Below are 20,640 nucleotides of genomic sequence, written 5' to 3' on the forward strand. Positions count from 1 at the left end.
CAGCCACACACACACACACACACACACACATGCACAGAGACGCACACACGTACACACACAAGCACACTTGGGCACAATGCAGGCAGCAGTACGTTGTCCACTGTCTATATCTGTTTATCACTATATGGCATAAAGAACTAGAGACCAGGTAAGTAGGAATAGGGACACAGCAACATTTTGGGACATGAGCTTATTCACCGTCCCAAAGTTACCGGTAGATAAGTCGATACATACCCTTCTCGTACCTCGGTCTGATAGATAGATAGATAGATAGATAGGTAGATAGATACTTTATTGATCCCTAGGGGAAATTCAAGATGCACCCACCGCTAGCCTAGCTTAGCACAGTGCCTCAAAGTAGGGTTGCCACATGTGATTTGTGAAAATCCGGGACATTCATTGACGAAGAGCGGTTGTTTGAATCGGCGCTGGCGTCAACTTTGGAGGAGTTGGACTTGTGCTTTTCTTTGAAAGTTGAGCAACACAATGCACTTAAGTAATTCCTTTCGAAGAAGGATGTATGCCGTTTTGCTGACCGGATACGGATATGGTCGTAGCGCTGGCCTATTGCATGCCTAGGCAGTTTGAAAGACAATTCTCTGCCCGCCCCTTGGATTAAGCAAGGTAAATTGTTCGATTCCAGACTATACATTTCAATGATATAGGATGGCCCGCCAGGCTATATAAATGGTGCATTCATTGTCACTTTAAGGTTGCTGAGTCTAAACGGTTCTTATAATGCCCTTTCACCAACTCTTTTAAGATATAAGGCTAATCCATAAAACATTAACAATACTATGCATAATATTAAGTTGTTAGCCTACCCACTCCGAAAAGTTACCCATTTTCACCCTGTCGGCGTTGTGTAGGCCTACTGTGTAACTCTTTTTCTTCGCCGCTGGCCCTGACTTTGATTGTAGGCCTATATCCTCCTCCGTCTCGCGCCCCATTTTATCAAACTAAGGGCCTGTCCACACGGAGCCGCTTTTTAGGTTAAACGCAGAGGTTTTGCTTCGTCTTGGCCGAGCGTCCAAACGAATCCTGTAAACGCACTGCCCGAAACCGCACTTTTCTGAAACCTGGTCCCAGAGTGGAGAAATCTGAAACCGTAGCCCATTTGAATTCGTTTAGACAGCGAAACCGCACATCCTGCTTGCATATCGATGATGTCATCGCCACACCTCAGCTGCCCTGGACTTGCACTTATAGTATTGCCTAACAATACTAGTTTTCATACATGACATTACCTACGATTACACTCCGTTAAGATAAATATCACAACTGATGCTGCGCAGCGCCGATAGCTTATGACTTGGTGGATTGAACACTGTTTTTCCCGGTGTTTTTTTATGCATTCTAGCTACTGTCAGTGACGCGAGAGAACTTAAGTTATTAGGAAAGTGCGGTGTAAGTTTAGGCTACATTAATTTGTGGGTAGTGCCAGTGTCATTCATTTATTTTACATGTCTTACAAAATATATACATGCATTCACAGTCGAGTGAAATCAGATATACGCATACAAAGACGCTTAGAACTCACGTTAAGCCGATGGTAGCACACTGAATGTGAATGCACGATTTGATGCAGGCAAAAGTATTGACTGTTACTAACGAAGGTTTTATAGCAATATTATAAATGTGGCGACAGAATAGCCTAGAACTTGGGTAAGCCTTGCGTTTAGTAGCCTAATTGCGGTGATAGCCAAAACTAATGTGAATCAAACAAAGAAAGTAAAGGTGATTAGTAGGCCTACCTGCGTTAGCCAAATAAAGGACGGGACTGCACCCTTCACAAACCGTAAAATATAGTTTATTAGTTTTACAGTTGGCTACAGTTGACAGTTCACCATCAGTCCACACAAACAATTCTGGTTTCCTTGCACTAGCCATTTCGCCGTAGCCTATTCTGTCTGTTTTTAAAGCGCAAGTTTTGCAAGTTTTGGTGAATTTCTGTAAAGACACAGTGCCACCTATAGGCCTGGGGTATGAAGTACCGTGTTGAGTCGTGTTGAGATGGATCCGTTTGGACGCAAATATTCGTGATACGGTTCCAGGGAAGACGGAGGAAAAAAAGATCGGTTTGGTACGTGTGGACTAGGCCTAAATCGAACCGAAATTTCTTTTTTTTTTACTAGGCTACCCTCTCCAATCTGTTGCCTACCTGCACGCACTGTCTTGGACATGCTTGCTGCGCGCGGCCGGTAGTTGTTAGGTGATGCTGATTGTTTAGGTAAACTTTCGTTTCACAGGTCTGCATTACAACCAATCAAATAAGCGCATGCCTGCCTCCGACAGCTGGATACAATCAAGATAACTAGTAGGATTGCAGGAGCGGAACGTATAGGTTTTATTGAAAGTGAAACTAGGGATTACTTAAAAAAATAGAAGTGCCTTTGCACCAAAAAACAGGACATTTACCAATTTTCCGGGACAGACATTAAAAAAAGTGTATTGACTAATCGAACTCTGGGAGATATGGTGAATAAGCTAATGTCCAAACATGTTGTCGTGTTCCTTTAAAGAGAGGAAATGCAGCCCTTCCAGTGACATTCTAATGGTCCTTGTGGATATGTGGTCAGTATTTCTCAGCATTTCCATATGCGATCCTCTGACAATGAGGTGCAAGGATAGTCTCTCGCCTGTGCAGATTGACTTATGAAGACCTAGAGACTTGCACAGCCAACAGGGACAGTCTAGCACTCGTTTCTTCTCAGCGTCTCTTAAGCACTTCAAGATAGGCGCGATATGAGACACTCGCCGAATGGAAAGTCAGACATCAGGTCACTTGTTTTGTTCACCTCATTCAGTTAGCTGGTGAGGCATATCATGTGTCCAGATAAGCACTGACGTTTAACCTGGCTAAGGGAGACCAGCTTTCAACAGATCTACTTTCATTTTAGACTGAAAACATTTTAACACTTTTCACATGCTTCACTCACTCAATCTGTGGCTAATAGCTAATAATGGCTTATAGGCTGTATCGTGATAATGTCCTAGCCTACATGAACTCCTGTTGAGGGGAAATGAATGTACAAAGTAGTGATGCAAATTACACCCATGTAAAAGTCACTGCATTAATCATAGCAGGCGAACCCTGAGCAGGACTGCAGCCAAACCTGCACACCAGCCTAAAGGAGCCACCTGTCATCGGCTCCTTGCGACTCTCTGCGCGGACATAAACACAAACACATGCAGGGAAACATGCGGGAGCCTCTCAGTACTGTATACGCACGGCTGCACACACCCATCACAGCCCCTTAAAGAATTACACCCAGCTGCCGTCATTAGGCATAATGATGGGAGCTACTGCCCAAATGAGCAGAGACGTTCTCACCGCCTCCACGGTACCAACAACAACACCAACTCCCACTCCACCAACTCCCTGAAGGCACACGCTGACCTTTCGGAGAGGCCCCAATCCAGCATTCCACCCGTCAACAGCGCGCGGCCTGCGAGGAAAAAAGGAGGAAAGTAAGATTCCCTCCTCCATCACACCTCCTCCGTCATCCTGATGGCTTTAAATATTTACCCAGGCAGGCAGGAATGTGATGAAAGTCCCACGGCGAGAGAGAGGTGAGGGGGTGAGTTGGGCCGTGTTCGGTGTGGCGGAGAGGCCCAGTCTGACCCGGCCAGCGTCCAGCAGGTGCTCCCTCTCACCCCTTCTGGAAGCACAGCAGACACCTCTCACCTCGCAGACACCTCGGTAGAAACATCTGCCAGTCCAGTCCACTCATTCCAATAAATTACATGGAAAAACAGTGAATACGCTCATGTTAATACCCTTTCAACCTGGAAAAACCCTTATGTAAAATAAACTGGGGATAAGCAGTGAGAGCCCTGAACACTGCTCTCTCCTCTCTCTCTGTGGAAAGTCAGGAAACGTTTCCCCTCCTGTGGGTGTGCTTCATCTCACATAATCAGTTTTCGGTCATTATATCAAGTAGTTGTTCAAGGCCATATTTTAAAGCACTGCCTGCATAAGCTGTGTAAGTTCTATTTCAAATGAAGCCCCGAGGAAGTGAATGGAATGCATGCGAGGCAGACAGTGAACATGTTTTCCCCTCCTAAATCACCCACTAGCAATAAACTACAACACCCAGGAGGCCATGGGGTCTGGGCTGGAAGGTAGACTGACTCTGATGAGATGAGATGAGATGGAGGAGAGGATATGGGGGTCAGTGGCATGTATTCTCAGGATGAAAGAGGCTTGATTTACTGCACTGTGGAGTCTATTGACATGCTCACACACCTTCAAGAACACAATCACACCTACTCTCCTCTCTCTCACTCTGTGACAAATACACAAATACACACACACACACACACACACACACACACACACACACACACACACACACACACACACACACGTGCACACGCACATACATATACACACGCACACACACTCATACTCCGCACACAGACAATAATTCTCAGTCAATGTAAATGCACTGCCCTTCAACTGCAGAACACTAAGGAGGATGTTCATTTGCTTAATCAATTTGTGTGTGTGTGTGTGTGTCTGTGTGTGTGTGTGTGTGTGTGTGTGTGTGTGTGTGTGTGTGTGTGTGTGTTTGTTGGGCAGTGAGCAGCTGAAGGCAGACATTCAGGCTTTTTAATCACAGACTTCAGGACAGTCTATTTCTGTTCACCTAATTCAATTATTTTCTTTGATGTCCCTGAAGAAAGACTGCTCAAGTGTGTACTTCCTCATAATTATGCACAGTGCCACAAACACACACTCACATACACACACAGAGAGACAGAGACAGAGAAAGAGAGAGAGAGAGACATGCACACAAATTCACAGTCCTATCCACAACTTTATCGTCTCAGTAGAGCACAGAGCTTGCTGTGTGAGCTTTAGTGGAGCACTGAGACTGTGTGGCTGTGTGAGTAGAGAGAGAGAGAGAGAGAGAGAGAGAGAGAGGCCCAGAGCCTCGGATCAGAACCAACTCGTTTACGACCCACAATATTACAGCCTCACCCAGGTGGCCCTGCGGCTGATTTACACAAGCTGGATTACATGTAATTTACACTAGCTAGATTACATCACACGCTGCAGTACTGAGAACCAGGTTCATCGCACATACTCCTACAATGAGGTTTAGGTGTTCTGGACTGACGTATTCTCTCTCTCTCTCTCTCTCTCTCTCTCTCTCTCTCTCTCTCTCTCTCTCTCTACCCTTTTTCTCATTTCTTTCTCACTGTATTTATTTCCTCCTAAGGCATTTCTGCCTTTAGAATGTGTTGGGAAATGGACCCAAAACCAGATAACAAAAAGTAAGAAATATGGCAGATTAATGTAATAACTGGACAGACCAGCACTGCACAGTACACTTAGTGTGTAGTTTAGGAAAAGACGTCCAGCTGCCATCATGTACTCCATTAGGGAACTGATACAACATTATTCGGAGCTTCTGTTCTCGTTTATTAACCTTATCTGCCATCTGCTGAGCAGCGATCTGACTGAAATCCCCTTTAAGTTTTTGCATGATGCAAACAAGCCACGGGAACGAAAACCAAAGAGCACTTTGTCCATTTTTTGTTGTCTGATCTGGGAAGCCTCTCAAGAGTGGGCAAGACGTCACACGGCTAACGCCTTGCCCATAACAACATTATCTATAGCGGTTAGAGAGAAGGTGGGGTGCAGGGGGGTTTAGCTGTAAGTGAATTTGAGATAACTCAATCCGGCTCTCTCAAAGAAGCACTCTGACCCACTCACGGCTACAGGCACTTTGGTTATTATTAGCAAGGGGCGCACATTTTGTCAAAAAAGAAGGTAGAAGTGTTTAGGGGTGGAGTGGAGGAGGAGTAAATGGAAGAGGAGAAAGAGGAGCAGAAAGAGGAGGTGGGTGTGAGGAATGGAGGTGAGGCGGAGATGTCGTCGCACTCAGGAGGAGCTGTCCTGATGAGTCATGGGAAACGTGGAGGACTTACGTCCAGAAATAAAGTGTGGTGGAGGTGGAGGTGGAGGTGGACGGGGTGGGGTTTGAGCAGAGGGGGGATTTATGGAAACACTTAAGGAATGGGATCAATAGGGGCTGTGCTTCCAGAAGGGCAACAAGAAAGAGAGAGAAGAAAGAGGGAGAGAGAGAGAGAGAGAGAGAGAGAGAGAGAGAGAGAGAGAGGGAAGAGCCGAGAGATGTGTCCGCACTCTGGGTCAATACCAGCCAGAATGGATCAGGTTGCAAATCTGTCTAAATGAGCGGTGCACTGGAGAGGAGAGAACAGGAGTGAGGAGAGAAGAGAAAGGGAAAAGAGAGGAGAGAAGAGAGGAGAGAAGAAGAGAGGAGAGAAGAGAGGAGAGAAGAAGAGAGGAGAGAAGAGAGGAGAGAAGAAGAGAGGAGAGCGAGGTCAATAGCAGTGATGCTCTGGCATGTAAAGGCCTGATCTGCTGAGGCTATCCAACGCCCCTGTAACTTTCTAACTTTCTCTTCTTTTCCTCCTGACAGAAGAGGCTAAAAGTCATCCATTAGGCCTACGATACATCTAATGACGGTATTGAATCCGAAATGAATAATCTACAATGACATTAATCAATCAATGCCTTTAAATTAATTGATCAATGGCAACATTGACATCAAGGTACTGTATGATCCTGACCAAATTAGCCATTGTGAAAGAAGAATTCTTTGGTATCTGGCCAACTGGTTGCTCACAAACATCGGCATCTGCCAAGAAGTCAATAAGCGGTGTGTACTGTGAAGATGGACCTGTGCAGAGACAGACCCCAGACTTTATTACCGTTCTTTTAAGGCACCACAACACTTACTGTAGCCTCAAATGCAAGGAGTCTCAAAGGATTTAGTGGAAGGACAAAAGAGAGAGATAGAGACATAGAGAGAGAGAGAGAGAGAGAGAGAGAGAGAGAGAGAGAATCTAATTGTACCCTGAATGAATGTGTGCCTAGGGCCAGTGTGCCAATCACACTCCAGCAGACCTCCATTTTTCTCCTTCTTCTCCCTTTATCCTCCTTAAAACACTTCATCCATTTGATATTTAACCACAAGGGCAATGCTTTTATCCCATCAAACAATTCCCTGGTCAGTAATGCATTTTAAACAGAGAGTGGTTACATCGAATCAGGCCACAGAATGACATTCAGGCCCAAAGTATGACTGCTTCGGGCAGTCTACCCATCACTCACCCCTCTCTCTCTCTCTTTCTATCTCTCTGGCTCCAAAAATCACCCATCCCTCTCTTTTCCTCTCTTCTCTAGTCCTTCCTCCTGTGCCCTCTTTTCATACGGGCCCTTTTTAACTGCATAAACTGTCAATCTGAGTCTGTCCATCTTCTATCCGCAGGCCTGAGGTCTCCTGGGGGGCGTGATGTCATCTTCTGGCCCCAACAGCTCATGTGTTCCCCATCTACTCCAGACAGGCAGCCATCACTGTCACCACCGGCATCACAGCCAAAACCCATTGTGCTCTACCGCAGACCCCAGGGTCTCAACCACAGACCCCAAGAATGCTGTATCCCACGACACACAAGACCCAGCCACACACACCCACTTGTTTAAAGAATGCAGTTCCATGGCTCTGTGAACATACAATAAGCTAGATTTTGTGTTTTCTTTTTCAGACTGCTGTGCTGTCTGTTTATATATTTCAAGGCTGTGACTCAACATTAACTACAGCATAATGAGTTGCAATACCCTATGAACACAGTTTAAAGGTTTGCGCTAAAATAAATATCAGGTGCAGCAACGACTACATGAGCAACATTAATTCTACACTAAGAACTTTGCCAGGTCAAAATATGTATCATACAGCATGTATTGTTCAGAAATCTATAAGGAATGCTTCATGCACATGTAGTTATTGTAAGAATTTTGGTGTATCAGAAGTTTAAAGACTTGAGGAAGAAAATTAGAAAATAGTTTCTTTTTTCTATTTGTTTTTCTTTCCTCCTCCCGGTTAGTTTTGTCCCAGCTGGTCCCATGCAGAGAGAGCACACATTAAAGCTGCTGTAACACAATAAAGACTCCACACTTTCACTCCACAGTCATTCATTGCTCATTTCCGATGGAGCAATAAAAGCAATAACCTATAAATAAAAAACTTTCATTTTCCGCCTTCTTTTCAAGTTTCCATATAGCCATGGACTAATGAAAGGCACTAAAAAGCAATGAAAAATCATAAGAGTTCCTTGTGCTCTATTTTTGTTCTTTTATGTTTTTACTCTTCCACCACCTTTGACAAGGTGTCAAACTTTGACAAGCTCTGGCAGATGTTAAACATCAGACATGCAGGACCATCCCACTGGAGGATGCGTCATACTGTACGTTCTCACTCAGTGTGCGCACGTCCAGATGTGGGAAGGGCCACCGGATGGATGCAAGCACAGGGAAAAATATTACACCTCCTTTCGCTCCTAATTAGCAAAGGTCGCCCACGAGGAGATCGAGCTGAGGGTTGTAAAGTCATAATGAAAACACTCCGTCTTCCTGTCAGGGAGAGGGAGTGGGCGAAAGTTTGAGTGTTTTTTTTTTTTTTGCGAGAGTTGTAAAACTACGGGGACACGAAACTCTATGTGTGAGTCGCTCAGTGTTACGAAGGCCAAAGCTCATTCCGGAGACCCAGCACTTACTTTAGTCAATTGGAAAGCATGACTTTTAACATCAATCTAAGTTGTGGTAGTGTGTAATTAATTGAGGGGCGAACAGTAAGTGATTGCAGTGCTCTGTCGTGATTAAAGACTATTAGGAGACGGCCAAGGGTCGGTCTCTCTTGGACTTTACTTTAGTGTCCTGTCATACCATACAGATGAAGTATGTGCAGACTTGTGTGAACACATACTGTTAGAAATTGTTAGAGTATTACTTCTGATGTGGAGTGTGTTACGTATGAGAGCTATAAGGTAGGTTTAGAGCTCTGGCTATTTGAAATGATTTCCCTGACATCATTCTCTTGGATAACATCTCACTGATGCAAGTGTGTGTTTTAAACCATATGGACATATATCCAAGGTAAATGTGAACATAAATGTGTGTGTGTGTGTGTGTGTATCTGTGTTTACAAAAAGTACCCTATCACAAAGGCACTATCCCAAATTCATGTTTTATAATCATTTTCTTCTGAGCTATTTAGTATCACAAAGAAACACACGCATACTACAAAACAGTGCAGTGATCTAACGAGGATTTGTCAGCACAGGCACAGTTATCTCCTCTCTGGACTGCGATGGATCGAGTGTGGCTCTCCATCAGCTCAGCCTGTCAGTCCTCTGCTGTTGGCCATTAGGGTGCCTGTGAGCTCAGCTCAGTTTAACCTTCCACAGACAGGCAGGAGGCCACTACATCAGCCAGAGACAACTTGAGAGGCTACTACACATGAACAAAGCCAAAAACCTTTTAGCCTTTTATGTAAAGCCTCATTAAATGGGTTTAAGTGCAGTAGCAATGGGATAATGCTATTTAGTTTTTAATGTCTCTGTGTAGAATTTTATAAAACCTGTAAAATGTCATTTGTGTAGTAGTATGCATCAGGGCAGATACTTATGGTGTGCTGGGGTGTTGGGGACCAATTCTGATAGTTATCAACAATCCAACCCTTTAAGATGCATTAATCATGCATACATTGACCCTGCCGAATATAAGTTATTTATGAGTTCTCACAATGTTTACAGGAATTCTTTACAGGAGAGTTAAGTGTTCATAGTGACTCGTAAACATTTTCAAATGCATTTCTTTAATGAAAAACTCCACCTCTAATCAAGAATATACTAAACAACCTGCTATATGACGTATGAGAAATGCTCTGGTGAGCATCAGTTCAGAGACATGCAATTATTTACGGGTGTTGTTTTAAGAATGACTTTATTGGTTTAAACAATGTCTTCACCATGTCTATGTAAGTGCCGTTAAGAGTGGTAATGTTGCCTGTCAGGAAGCAATAATAAACAGCGCTGTTGATTAATAATAAACTGTCTGACTCTGAAGGGACTGTGACCAGACTTCATGGCTGTCACTATTCCAAACAGTTGTTTTTATGAGGAAAGATGGTAATCTGTTGAAGGTGCCGTTACGGATTGTTTTGTTTGTTTGAGCTCTCTTCAACATGAACCTGTCCTGTGTCGTTACGCTCGGCCGGTCCAGAATACACTTCCCTTGAAAAACACGAGAGATGCTCCTCCTCTCCACTGATGGGGATCTGTGAAGGGTGGACAAAGAGAGAGAGAGAGAGAGAGAGAGAGAGAGAGAGAGAGACAGACAGATAGACAGAGAGAGAGAGAGAGAGAGAGAGTGTGTGTGTGTGTGTTTGCATTTGTGTGGGAGAGTTTGTTTTATTGAGTGTGTGTGGGTTGGTCATGGGTGAAATCAAAAGATGAAATCTAGGAGTGATGATAGAGATAGATAGAGAGAGAGGAAGGGAGAGAGGGAAGGAGAGAGAGAGAGAGAGAGAGAGAGAGAGAGAGAGAGAGAGAGAGAGAAGGCGAGTGCTGATAGCTCTGGATCGTTCCTAATCAGATCATTTTGTTTTCTGCTGCTGCCCTGAGAGTGAAGAGTTCATTGGTTTCCCAGCAACCAACAAACAGGAATGCAGTAGCATGTTACAGTAAGGTCACCTGAACTACAACATGAAATGGACTATGAGTGCATGGCTATGGATGCATGAATATGTGCCATTATTACTGTGAGACCAAGTGTTTTCTGTTACCTGTGCATGTGTGTGTGTGTGTGTGTGTGTGAGTGCGTGCATGTGTGTGTGCGCACGTGCATACACAGGTGCTTGTGTTTGTGTGTCTGCACATAACAGAAAGTAAAGCCAAAAGGTGGTAAGAAACAGCGAGAGTAAATGGATGATCAAAACTGTGTCCGAGAAAAAGATTGAGGGAGTGAAAAAAGGTGAAAGAGAGGAGAAGCAATGAGAGGAGAAGAGAGAAAAAAATGAGAGATGAGAGAGGAGAAGAGGAGAGATGAGAGAGGAGCCCTCTCTGAGGACGAGGGCATGCTGATAGGCTCTAATCTTCCAGTGGCAGCGCTCGGTGGCAGGCCTCTGCATCACCTCCTGAAACCTCCGGGGAGAAGGTAATGAATCAGGCTGACGTCCCGCTCACTCCATCCCAGACGGGAGAGCCTGACAGCGGGGCGGAGACGCCGCGGTGCGGGGCAGAGGGAGGTGTGCAAAAATGCAGGACTGCAGTGCTGTTTGTGTATCCAAACACTGTCTATTATTCACAGACCCCCACCCCCTACCCCTGACACACCCCTAACACACACACACACACACACACACACACACACACACACACACACACACAACCCAGGGGCACCTGTGTCGATCCCAAGGCCTCCAGACTTTCCCACGGGCAGCCATCCGTGACCCAAATGCGGTGCGTCTCCTTGCAGCACCGCTAAAGTGCTCCCACTGAGACCCATCATGCCTAGAGACCACGCAGCTCAGCGGCACGCTGTAACCCCCCCCCCCCCCCAGAACATGCTGTGTTCGGCGTCAAATAAATCGACGGGTAATTGGACCGCATGCATTAGTGCCGACGGTGCGCTTTGTAATTGTGGCTGGAGACCATGTATGGTCCAGCTCAGCAGCGTATGAACTATGGGGGCAGGTGGGTGAGGTTGAGTTGTTTTTTTTTCATGTCTATATAAACATTGGAACAGGAGTGTGTTTTACCGTAAGTGGGCAGTCTGGAAAAGTCATTAGAGGGGTGTGTGTGTGAGGGATGGCAGCCCTTGTGGGCACAGTACCCAGAGAAGGAGAGGAGGAGAGAGAGGAGAAAGACAGGATGATGGAAAAGAAGAGAAGCAAAGGTGTAGAAAGATAAAAATCAGAGGAAGATGGAGAGTACAGAGGGGGGTTATGTGAAGGAATGAGAGTTGATTAAAAAAACAAAAAGAAGAAAAGAAAGTGAGGCGAGAAATGGAAAGATTAGATAAAAGAAAAGGAAATACCACAACCTCTAACTCTCCATCTGTTTAGCTGCCATTTTCATTTATATTTTCAGCAATCATATATCATAACATCATCTCTAATCAGCATGTACTGCGGTGTCTGGTTCTAGTTAAAGCTGCACTAAAATAAATTCTTTACAAGGAGTTTCTGACAGATGGATTACAACTTAACACAATCATTATAGCAAGCGGGGAAAAGAAGACTTCACGTGTGAGCCCATGGATACACTGCAGCTCCATGTGGCCCGTGTGGCGTTATTAAATCTGCGCTGGGAAGGAGATGAGAGGTGTGTTACACGACGTTTCAGATCATGACAGAGCAGTAAATCCACTGGTGAAAGGCCGAGACCACCAACCATGCGCCAGCGCCAGGCGCCCCCAACTCGCATCTGTCACTAAGTTGTGGGGTGGCAAAAGCCTGGGCTGAAGGAGGGGTTGAATGGAGGGGAAAGCGAGAGAAAGAATGTAAGACAGGAGTAGAATTGAGAGTGCTCAACACATGTTCTACATTGAAAATCTTTAAAACAAATCGCTTCTACTTGGCTTTAAATGACCTGAAAGAGAAAAATGCATTTTTAAAAATTGATTTAATTTGAAATACCAATGAGGACCAGGCTTGAACTTTTTTAATGCGTTCTTAGGTGGTGAAGTGTGAGGCCTTAATGAACCATGAATGTGAAAAATGGGGCCAATCCCAGCTGAAGTCTCACACACAGAGCTATTTAAGAGCATCCTCAGGGCACCAAGAATCACACCCAACAACGCCTGAGCACCAGAAGTAGGCCGATACCCTTTATGCACCGAAAAAAGAGCCACCACAACCAAGAAATATCTAAAAATGTGTGATCTCAGTTCTTATTGTTTCAGACCCCTAAAAACCCATGGTGTAAACTCAAAAAGAGTCCCCTCGTTTCACAACAGACAACTGAGTTTCAACAACACATTACATTTATATAGCGCTTTTCTAGAGAGTCATAGCACTTCACAGTGAAGGGGGGAACCTCACTAACTACCACCAATGTGTAGCACCCACCTGGGTGATGCACGGCAGCCATTATGCACCAGAACGCTCACCACACACCAGATTGAGATGGATAGTGAGGGAGTGAATGAGCCAATTACACTGGGGGATGGTTAGGGGGCCAGATTGAATTAGCCAGGTGGGGAATTTAGAAACCGGGGAACCCCCTACTCTTTCCTTATATCAGTTTGGTCTGCCTATAAAGTATATTCTGATTTGACAACTGATTTGAGAAAGAGTGAATGTGTGTGTGTGTGTGTGTGTGTGTGTGTGAGAAAATGTTGCCATCCCCATTTCCAGTGTTAAATTGATAGAGAGGGTGTTCAGGGCAGTTCAACTCAAATCCAGCTGCAGTACAGCTGTCACCTATTCCAATTCACTTTGGTATGCAGCAGCCGAGAGAGAGAGAAAGGCCTTCAACCAAACCCCCTTTCCTTAACAGCAGCGACAGGACTAAAACGGTCTAAAACCCTTGAAATCTCTCCACTGATCTCAGATTAGAGCTCCTGCTGCAGTGCTAATCTTCTCCCCTGTGACCCTCATGGCAAAAAACTGTTCTCAGATCAGCCTGCAAGGACAATGTCAAGGGTCATTTTGATCACCAGACTAACTGGATCACTCCTCACCTCATCCTAAGCTCCACCTGTCTCCAATTATTTGTAACGAGAAGTAACTGGCCGATGCCAGGCTGTGCTTTGTGAACCACATGAACCCCCTCTGATCAGGTCTTCATCTGGGTTTTACGAGAGCTCAGCCATGAAGGACCACACAAAAGCTCACACAATCATATTAACCTAATGGGAAATAGGACATACTATGTAATTATTGAACTTTTCAAATAGATGAAGATTGGATAATCCTCCGTATACACATGTTTTAGAAAACATATCAGATACTTCATCTTCTTCCCCCAGGCAAAAGGGACCATAAACACTTAACTGACACACAACAACCAACACTTATAGCTTATATTAGTAAGTATATATATATTAATTTCCTTTGTATAGTCGGGAATTAATGCAACCCCCATTTCACTGTTGTTGTACAACAGCACACGTGACAAATTCATTTCTTGAATTACCTTTTGGAATAGTGAGATACGGAAAATTGTGATGTATAATTTACATTAAGGTATCGATTGCTATGACAGTATATAAGCATTCAAACACTACTACTTTAGATGATCACAGGATCAATGTGCAGCTGTGTAGGAGAGCACTGGTTTCTATACTCACAAAATCGTTCGGACCGGTGCCCTGCAATTGAATTTCTGTCTTTTACATACTTCATTGTTGACCTACACTGAAGGGTCATTGATCATCAAAATTTTAATAATGGCAATCCATTCCAAATGACTTATGAGCCTTTGAAATATTGTCCATAGCAATTCAATAGGGTGGGTTCATTTTGAAGGCTACCTCAACAACACTTGGGTTCTCTTAATTCAGTGGACAATTCTGGAGCCGAGGACAGAAAAGCAGACTCAGGCCCCAGATCGTCAGAGCTCTAATAATGGCTCACAGGTGCTTTGGGAGGGGAACATGATGAATTCTGTGTCCAGCCCTGGGCCGACCACTTCCATGCTTTCTACGCCTCATCGCAAACAGCCCGTGCTCACCCAAACAAACACAACGGATCCCGTCCACACATAGCTACCCACTCACTCACTCACTCACTCACTCACTCACTCACTCACTCACTTACAGTACACACACAAACGACAGTCTGTGAGGTAGCGATCTGAAAATGATGTGGTTGAGGAGAGTGGATACACCCTTGAAATCAGAGTTATTAATGTGTGTGTTTTAAGCCACAGGATGCCAACTAGATGCCTTGATTAATGGCGTCAGGTACCAATTAAGTGATTGAGGCAGACGGGCCACTGGCCAAAGAAAATAAACAAACTGATTACGCTTGAGCCACTTCTTTTCCTCCCAACGAACACAAGCGAACACAGGTGAGACAGTTCCTTTCCACTTTCAAACCCCACTCTATCCTTTGAGAAACTATTTTAGCCACTGCTCTGCCAAAACGGATACCTAGCCCCACCAGTTGACCCCAGTGACCTCTGTGACCAGAGTTAAGCCCTGTAATCGCCACGCAGGGCTTCCCCCCCCAAAACGGACGCTGCTGTCTGCGGTCATTTCCACTCTTCTAATGGATGGAGGGAAAGTCAAGTCGGAAGGAAACGATAGATCAATGAAAGCAGAGGGGGAGGTGAAGAAAAGGGTGGAGACCTCCTCCCAGACCCCTCAGGCAAAGAAGCCCCCCAAAGAGTTTTTCTTTCTGTTCATTTTTTTTTCTTCTCCTTCCGAGACCTCCTGAGAATGAAAGACACATGGACACGTGGACCTGACCAGCACTGACCTGCTGTTTATCTGGGCAGGTTGGCTTTTTGACACTCAGGAAAAGGCCGCATGTGTGTGTGTGTACACATCCTGAACCCATGAAATGGAAAAGGGTTGTGGTGGGAGAGGGCAGTGGGGATCGCCTGATGCAATGAAACCTGGCAGAGCGCAGAAGTCAAGAGAGGCGAGGGTGTCTTCCAGAGGGCTTCAGCACCAAGTCAAAACCACTTGCACCCCTGTAATCCATTCAAGCCACGCTTCACTGAGTTCACCTCACTTGTAGCCTTGACAAATGTTTTTAGTTAGTTAATAGTCACTGTTGCAGTCACACTTGCAAAAAAGCTGCTTGCAGTAGTGCCTGTGTGTGTTAAGCGGTCCCGTACATGTATTATGATGTATATCAACATGTGCTTATAATTTTACAGCTTGGTCCAAAATGTCACAAGAGTAACATGTGTTGGGGGAGGAAATGTTATGTTAGACATCATATGCAAACAAATAATTTGAGAAAGTGGTACGACTGACATCATGTTGGCATATGTGGTTAGGGAAGTAAGTAACCGTCCTTCCTCCGAGTGGCAGAACACTTTAAAAGGGAAGCCTAACCGGCCTGTCAAACAAGCTTTTACAAGAGAGCGTCACATGACGGTGGTCAGCCAACCGTATAGTGCACGCCAGACGAGAGCTCAAACACGGTTGGTCTTACTCTGTTTTGGTAAAGTTCTCCCGACATCAGAGGAGGAAAGTGCCTGCAGTGCAAGTTGTGCGTGCATGTGTGTGTTTACAGAGTCGTAAATGTAGCGCTTTATGCATGTGTTACTTATGTGAAGGCATGTGTGTAAATCTCTGCCATCTTTGCCATCTCTGTAAGCTCTGCAGTCTACAAACCTCGCCTGAAATGTTTGACGGATGAAATATGAGCAGTAGGTATGAAATCCTGATTGAATTACTCTCACACCATTCTGTTTCACTTGGGCTTTATGAAAGGGTGACGGGATCTTCATCACAGCATGATATATTGCCAGCATTTGGAATAGCCTTTTTAAATAACACTTGAGACCCTAGCATCAGAGTCATTAAATAAATCTCATTACTTCCATTCACCAGTGAGTTGTTCAAGTCAACCTTTTTTTAGATTGCGATACACACAAGGACATTCTTTAAAATCTATTATCTTACACCCTGACACTGATTCAATTACCCGACGAATTTAACCTGATTTTTCCATCACTTCCTCTGACCTCACAGTGACCTAACCTGTCACACATTCAAGTGCAGGATCAATTTTGCCCGGCGCCTTGGTTTGGCAACACACATTACCTAAATGGAGCGTGTCTGAGTAGGTCAGAACACCCTGGTGTTGGTCACCTCGATCAGCGTGCAACAAACACCTCTCGCCTCCGGGCACAGGGAGAGCTAGAGAGACAGACAGCAAGAGAGTGAGGGACAGGACAGGCATCAGATTGGGAAATACAGATCAGCTGCAGGAATGGGACAAGTATCTAGAGACGAAGTAGATCAGAAGTGGATTTCATTCTCTAATCAGTGCAGGCTGGTTCTGTTCATCTCTCTCTCTATCTCTCTCTCTCTCTCTCTCTCTCTCTCTCTCTCTCTCTCTCCCTGCTTTGCATACTTGACTAAACCCATCAATACATGAGCTGCACACTCATAATTTAGCAAATGAAGGACTTGATCATTACATTCACTTTGATGATGTGTGCTTGAAGCATGGCTAGATAAAAGACATTCTCATTGCAGGGGTGAATACTCCAGGAGCTGAATTGACTTCTACTCGTCTGATTCATTGTCACGTCTGTATTGAGTGGAAAACAAATCTTCAGTTGCAAACTCTCTGTCTGTGGGCAAACAACAGCAAATACTATTGTAATGTGTCACGAAAATGCTTGTGATTTGTTATTGTATTTATTAGCCAAATACAATGAACAGGCATTAGAACTCAGTGGCCCATGTCTGGCCCAGAACATCAAGAGAGCGAGAACTTCCTCAACCCGTCGCATAGCCTATATCCCCGGGGGTCTGCCCCCTCACGCCAGGTTGCCAACCATCAGCGTGCCCGGGGTTATACATAGCGTGGGCACGCTGATCATTGACAGCCGGTCGTTACACTATTTATAAATACTGCTGGTTTTAAAACTGATTTTGATGGTCTCTCTACTCTCTCCATGGGCAGCCATTCTCAGACCTGACAGCATGAAATGCTCTTTCAGGATGAAATGTGAGTATGTGTGTAAATGTGGTGACACTCTGACACTTCGCCTCACCTGTTTATAAATCAGTCACAGGCTGTCAGCCGTCAGACAGAGGTGTTGATGGAAGTGAGTGACACATCTACCGACTCACCATTTTTCTTTTCAGGTTCCAAGGGGAGTTGTGCGTCAGTGCACAATATCATAGGCTTTCAATCAAGTCCTGAGCTTAAAGGGAAACTTGGGTTAAATTGGGAACTCAGATCCTATTTTTTTAGTCTACATTTTTACAAGGAACAAAAATTATCGAAAGCAGTTCAAATTATCAAAACAGCAACCATCAACCTAAAGTGCAAAGCAGATCATCATTAACCTGGTTAGTAAATCACCAAAAATCGTTTCAGAAATCTTGTAAATTAAGATTTTGAATGCAGTTGTTTACTCAGTTCCAAAGAAATACATGTCCATGCCGTATTAGCGATTGTACTGTATTTGTGCTCCCGGGTTTTAGATAGATAGATAGATAGATAGATACTTTATTGATCCCCAGGGGAAATTCAAGGGAAATTTTAGGGACATTGGAAATGGGCTTCAATGGCCTCTTGACCGGAAGGACGTGCAGAGCAAATCCCAAATTTGCCAAAGGTTCTTATGGGTGCAAAGCTGAGGAATACAGTGAAATATGACTAAAAATAAGATCACACATCACTCATGTTTGGCTGAGCATTTTAAGTCAACTAACAAAAACTTTTATTGGTTATGGTGCTTTCATACCTACCTGAATCAATATCATTTTTTACAATTTTCTGTCAGTTCATTTTGTGTTCACATGGCTGCATTTAGAGCGGAACAAATGATGTAAACAAGCCCATGTGAGATTAATCTTTTCTCTACAAACAAACCCACACATGATTAAATTGTTCTCTTATTGGTTACACAATGCTGAAGTCACTGTGTTTTCTGTGTGGTCTCCAACATCAAGGATATCTCCTCATCGGCCCAAATATTAATCAAACATTTAACTTCTTCAGAGCTCCAGGTTAGTCCTCAGTTTGTCATTTTAATACCACTGAATGTTTAGGCTAACTTTATATACTAAAGAACCTTATTCGGTTTAACGTTTTGTTTTTAATCCTGGATAGTGTTGCTCATAATTCCATACCCAAATAAAATAGCCTATTATGCTGGGTTATTTGGGCATACAAAGGAAAGGCTCGATAAAAAAAAAAAAAAACATGCTCATGTTACAATGTGTACAAAAAAGTTTTCCCACAACAAGAGCCCGATTGCTTTCTCACTGTAAATGAACCTCTCTAGAGTTCGATTGGAAACAAGCCGAGACCACCTCCTCCAGACGGTCCATTTGTTTTGTTCCGAAACAGAGTGTGATTGCTGCTTTCACATATACCCAATCAAAACGATCTTTAGGGGGAAACGCTCCACGTTCTGATTCAGCTGCTCCAAACAAACCCTGTGTGAAAATGCCCTTAACCCTTAAAGGAGTACCGTCACACCGGTGTGACGGGAATGTTGGGAAATTAACATTCTAAAGAATATCTGGGTTCATTGAATTCAACATAGAATTTTAGAACCTTCAATTGTTGCGGGACTTAGAATGTTCAAAAACCTACACCTTTAAGGGTTTAAGGTTAACCCTTAAAGGTGTAGGTTTTTGAACATTCTAAGTTCCGCAACAATTGAAGGTTCTAAAATTCTATGTTGAATTCAATGAACCCAGATATTCTTTAGAATGTTCATTTCTCAACATTCCCGTCACACCATTGTGACGGTACTCCTTTAAGGGTTAATGCAACTTGTATTGGTTAGGTAGATTAGGTTATTTTGAATAGAGGTAGAGCAGTCCTTTGCAAAAGGCCAGGTTTGGATTTATGTGCAAACATACTCTTATGTCTGAATCTGAACCAGCTCATTGCAGCTTATTTCAAGAGTTCAGTGAGGTGAAAAACATACTTTTCTAAGTCAATTCAAGTAAGTCCAACACACATAATTCTTGACTCCATGATGACCACTCTGAATGTCTAGATGACATTTCTAGTTACAATGTGCCACAGACCAAGCTGTGCTTCACAATGAATTGGAATCGGCATGTGTGACCTTTGACACAACATCCATTCTGCACATTCTAACAGCTCAATGTTGTGTAAAGACAGACACATCCAGCCTGACGTGTACGCTTTCCGCTGGCCTCTGAGGGGCCCAGAAGTCTGTCATGCTGTGACGTGTAGGTGAGTCAGAGGGCCTGATTGCTAAAGTGGCACTGGGAGTCCTATGAGTCATGTGAAATCACTGTGGAGGCCATGCTGCCACTCAACTCACCTCACGCTGGGGGCGAATCACGGAATGCTTCCCCGTGATGGTGACGTGCATTATGGGAAGGCGACCACCAGAATAGCAGAGTGGAGAGGTGGGCTTTTCGTATCGTCGATATCCAATGTTTCTTCCATTTCTCTGATCCACTAGCCTGGCTAACGTCAGACCTCATCTCATTGAGATGAGGTCTGGGAACTACACGTTCATTTTCTCGTATTTGAAACGTGGTTTACGAATGCCCAGAGCCGTTTATTGGGCTCTACGAATGTCTATCAAATGCGTCTGTACGTAGCTCATAACCGCTGCAGTGTGTCGTCATCGTCTTGCTGTCCCCCCCCCTCCGTTCTGTGATTGGTTCCTTCGTTGAGGTGAAAACAAAGTCCATGGAATCCAGGCTGCCTAGCAGCGTGAATAAAATTGCGCGCAAGGCAACATGGGAAAACCTAGGCTACTGATCCACACTCAGTCACTCATAAATCTTAGTTCAGTGGACTCACAGTGGCTAATGTGTAATGTAGTGACTCTGAGACAAAACTGAGGAGGGAAAGTGGCTTCCCAAGAGCACACAAATTGACATAGACACTCTGTCAGCGTACATTTAGCACATTTCCCAGATTTGTTCTATGGAAGTTATATGTGATATCCTCATGGTGTCCTCATAGAAAGGTGAAAAGATGTTGCGGTTGAGGCCTTATTTGCTCTCTTTGCTCTTCTCTAAACCTGTGATAACACCCCACCACCACACTGAGGCCATGCCTGAAAAATAACTATACAGCATCCATTTTCTCCACAGCCTCTGATCGTGCATTAACAAATACA

Source organism: Alosa sapidissima, chromosome 3 (assembly GCF_018492685.1).
Source record: "Alosa sapidissima isolate fAloSap1 chromosome 3, fAloSap1.pri, whole genome shotgun sequence".
In the NCBI taxonomy this organism is placed as follows: domain Eukaryota; kingdom Metazoa; phylum Chordata; class Actinopteri; order Clupeiformes; family Clupeidae; genus Alosa; species Alosa sapidissima.